The sequence below is a fragment of the Cebus imitator genome, unplaced genomic scaffold (genome assembly GCF_001604975.1).
Source record: "Cebus imitator isolate Cc_AM_T3 unplaced genomic scaffold, Cebus_imitator-1.0 Scaffold573, whole genome shotgun sequence".
Lineage (NCBI taxonomy): Eukaryota > Metazoa > Chordata > Mammalia > Primates > Cebidae > Cebus > Cebus imitator.
In genome coordinates, this window is record NW_016107888.1 from 536,864 (window position 1) to 541,145 (window position 4,282).

Below are 4,282 nucleotides of genomic sequence, written 5' to 3' on the forward strand. Positions count from 1 at the left end.
CAGGCAATTATCCTGCCTCAGCCTCCTGAGTAGCTGGGATTACAGGCATGCGCCACCATGCCCAGCTAATTTTTTGTATTTTTAGTAGAGACGGGGTTTCACCATGTTGACCAGCATGGTCTCGATCTCTTGACCTTGTGATCCACCCACCTCGGCTTCCCAAAGTGCTGGGATTACAGGCGTGAGCCACCGTGCCTGGCCCCGGAAGCTAGACCTCTTAAGCTTGAGGTTTCCTTGGTGGGTTTTATTTAGATTAAATTAAAATATTTATGTTACAGGGAAAAACTTCAAAACAAAACACTTTACAACTTTGGGGTAAAAGTTAAATAAAACACTCTCGCCCCAAATTAAGTTCCCACTGAAATGAGACTTTTGCTCCTCTAAAAAAAAAAAAATCCATATATAGTAAATAATGACTATTTTAGAGATTAATTTAGAAACTTAATCCCTACCTAACAGCTTTCATGTACATTCATGCGTTGCTTGCCATGTGAGGAGGAGCTTGAGAAATGCGTCATTTGGTGATTTCACCATTATGCTAACATCATAGTGTGTACTTCCACAAACCTAGGTGATATAGCCAACAGCACACCTAGGCTATACGGTATGGCCGATGGCTCCTAGGCCACAACCCTGTAACACGTTACTGTTAGAAGTTAAATTTTCAGTGCCGCAAAGGAAATAGCACTTGACTATGAATTTTCTAAGCAAGGCAATTTTACTTTCTGCAGAAAGGGTGCTTCTTAGAAGTATGATTGTCATGAAAACACATTGAACAAATAAAAGCAGAAGTTTTTGTCCCTGACGCACTGGGTCCTTACTGCTGTGTCCTATCTCCATTGGCTGGAGCTGGACTATACCATCTAGACTGATCTCAATTGGCTAAAAACTTAAAACTTTCCTAAATAGGTAAATGCACGATGGAGAACAAAGAAAGCAAGGTTGCTATTTATGGGAAACTAGGAGAACAATAACATTTCTGAATAAGGAAAAGGTGTAGCTGTAAGCCGGGAGATGCCTGGGCATGTTTGGACCTGTCTGAGCAGCTATAGGCCAAAATAAATAACTTGGTTAAAGTACAAGGACATAGAATGTACTTATTCCCTTACTATATTTAGCAGCTACATAGGGCATAACAAAGAGTTGTTAGCAAAAAGCAAGGAAGCTTGAAGGAAGTTAGTTTTTAAAACCGCACAAGAGCAGTTTACTGAAAACTTCCCAGAAACTAACCCTCAAAAAGATGACCCAGGGACCATACCTTGGGTAAAAGGGACTTCAGAGTAAAGGTTAATCATAGAAGAAAACTCTAGCTTTTTTAAAAAGAGAGTTTGGAAACTTATTTTTTCTTCCCAAAAGAATCAGCAGCATGGGCAAACTGGGTCACAGTTTACCTCTTCCTGATTCAGAAATGTGTAATAAAGTATGGTTTGCAGCTTTTAAAAACTATTTTTTAAAACTAGTAAATAGTGACTGAATCAATTTATGCAGTAAGTAGACTAAAGTTCACAGGGCACGGATGAGTTTATCAAACTTCATTATTTTATCTTGTCATTTACAACATCCATATAAAGCAACTAGCCAAGCAAAATTCATATACATAAATGTACATGTGTTTTTGTTTCTATATATTCATGTAAGATGCACAACAAAAGAAACATCAAAAGTTTATAAAAATACATCTGACTATATGCATCATTATCTGTGCCCTTTAGAACCTAGATAAAAAATGTTGAGAAAACATGGGTAGTGGCGCATACATTTTGTTATCTTGAAATAGCCTAAGTAATATTATTGAAGAACTAATGAACAGGCAACATGTTGTAAAAAATTAATCTTTCATTGTTCTGTGAAGAATCTGTTGATTTATACTACATATTCAGCATTTATATTTGGTTTGTTTCATAGCTAATGAGATATTTAGATATGAACAACTGAATACATATTGAAATAGTGTGCTGGCATTTGTAGTTTTGATAAATACCATTGCAGGCAATGGAGTTGTGCCAGAGAAATCTGATTTCTAGTACAAAAGGAATACTTAGCCAGGGCCTAAAGCCCAAGATATTTATTGAAAACATCCTCAGTTGCAATAAAAACATTATAACATTAAAAAGAGTGATTTGTTGAACCGGTGATTTAAATGTATTGATCTGCTTTGAATTTGTAATCAGCCAGAATTTGCTAGTTAAAATTGGCAGAGTTATAACAAAGGAAAACCTCAAAGATTAGACACTTGCAGTGCAGCTTTCTGGGTGCAAGTGTCACTGCTCTGCCAGCTATCATTATTCTGTTCAGTTTTTCTCTCAGGTGTTTGCTGGGAAATTAACATTGGAATTGACCCTTCTCTGGCAGTGAATGTGAACGCTAGCCTCCCTATTTACTATAAAGAAATGTCTTCAAGATGTAGAAGTAAGGACCATTCTGAAAAAAATTATACAGTAGTCAAGATAATTCAGAAAGGAAAAGCTACCTGTTAGAGCTTCCAGTCTTAATGGCACAGGGTAGTTAGGGAGAAAAGGGGATGGAGAAAGAGAAACTATGACTAAAAATGAGAGGTATGTCCCTTAAGCTGGGACAATCAGGCCCTAAACTCCAAATTTGGATAAAATATTCCTTTGAATTCTTCTTGGCCCCCTACATAGTCTGACACATACATATGTACAATTAGGCTTGCAGGCCGCAGGAATGCCCTGCATTGTTTTCTTTTCATTAGAAATAAAACGTATTAGTCTAAATGTGGTTCTGGTGTTGGTTCCCCATATATATGTAACAATATAGGACCCCCCCCCCGATAGATTTTGCTTCTGGTGAATCTTATGCATTGGGTTAGTATATGACTGTCTGATATTTATCATTTGTATTATTATATTGGGGAAAACTTTTTTTTATCATTTTCTATTGTTAAGAAGACGGAAAACTTAAGTATGGTGTTAAAAATGGAACTATATGTGATATTTGCACTATTAAACCCCTTGGCAGATCTAAAGTCTCAGGGTTCCACTATTAGTGGTTAAAGTATTGAATAATGTCTGGGTTTATTTCCATTTGTAAAATAAGAATAATGTTTACCTCACATGTCTGTCTCGAATAGCAAACGAGAAAATGTATATAAAAGCAGTTTGTAAATTGTAAAAGTAGTACAGATGTGAGCTTCTATTTGTTTAGAAGCGTAAATTTGAATTATGTACAGTTTGAACTATGCATAAATTTTTTGTGTCAGAAAAAGGGGGATTATTATTGAAGAGGGAGACCCAGGCATCTCAGATCAACTTCCCCTTTTCATTCCTAAGACTGTAAACTGAAACCTTTTCATATGTAATTCCTGAGACTGTAAACCGAAACCCTTTTCATATGTAATTCCTAAGACTGCAAACTGAAATCCTTTTCATATGTAATTCCTGAAACTGTAAACAGAAACCCTTTTCATATGTTAAGCTATAAACCTAAGATTCTTCCACGTGTAACATCTAAAGTATAAGCCTATACGTATAAAGATGGAACCTTCCTTTGTTAGGGGAGCTTGGCCGTTAGGCAACCATGCCACCTTGCTCCTGGCCGAATAAACGCCTTTCTTCTGTATTCAGTGTCCGAGAGATCCGTTTTCCACAGCCGATCCTGCTACATTATTTCTAATACTTAGTGTTTATTCTTCAACAAAAAGGGAAACTTTGAAGAGGAACTTTTTACTTTTTACAGGAGGTAGAAAAATAGGTGTCCTAAGAAAGGGCCAACTAGCTATCCTGGTGCCAAGTGTAGCAGAGATGTTTAGTCCTGCTAACAGGAGAATGAAGTGTACAGCCCGCTTGGTGTGTGGTAGGGAGGAAGAAATAGGGATTCCTAAAGGAACCTGATCCTGAATGTTTGCTTGTTAAGCCAAATGTTAATGTTTGGAGATTGAAACACCAGGGTGCACATTCCTGACCAATTGGCTGGTAGGCAGAGATAAGAGTTTGCACCGCAAAGGAAGAAGATCACAGGTGCACACCACCATGCCCAGCTAATTTTTACATTTTTTCATAGAGGCAAGGTTCCTTAGGCCCCCAAATGCAGCATAGGGAATTCTGGCACTCTCCAGATGTCAGAGATCATAATCAAGGATGACCCCTTTAGTTAGACAAACCAACTTTGAGCCTCCACTCCACATTATAGGGGAGTCCCAGACAAGAACACAGCTTGGGCTGGGCACAGTGGCTCACGCCTGTAATCCCAGCAGTCTGGGAGGCTGAGGTGGGCAGAACACCTGAGGTCAGGAGTTCAAGACCAGCCTGGCCAACATGGTGAA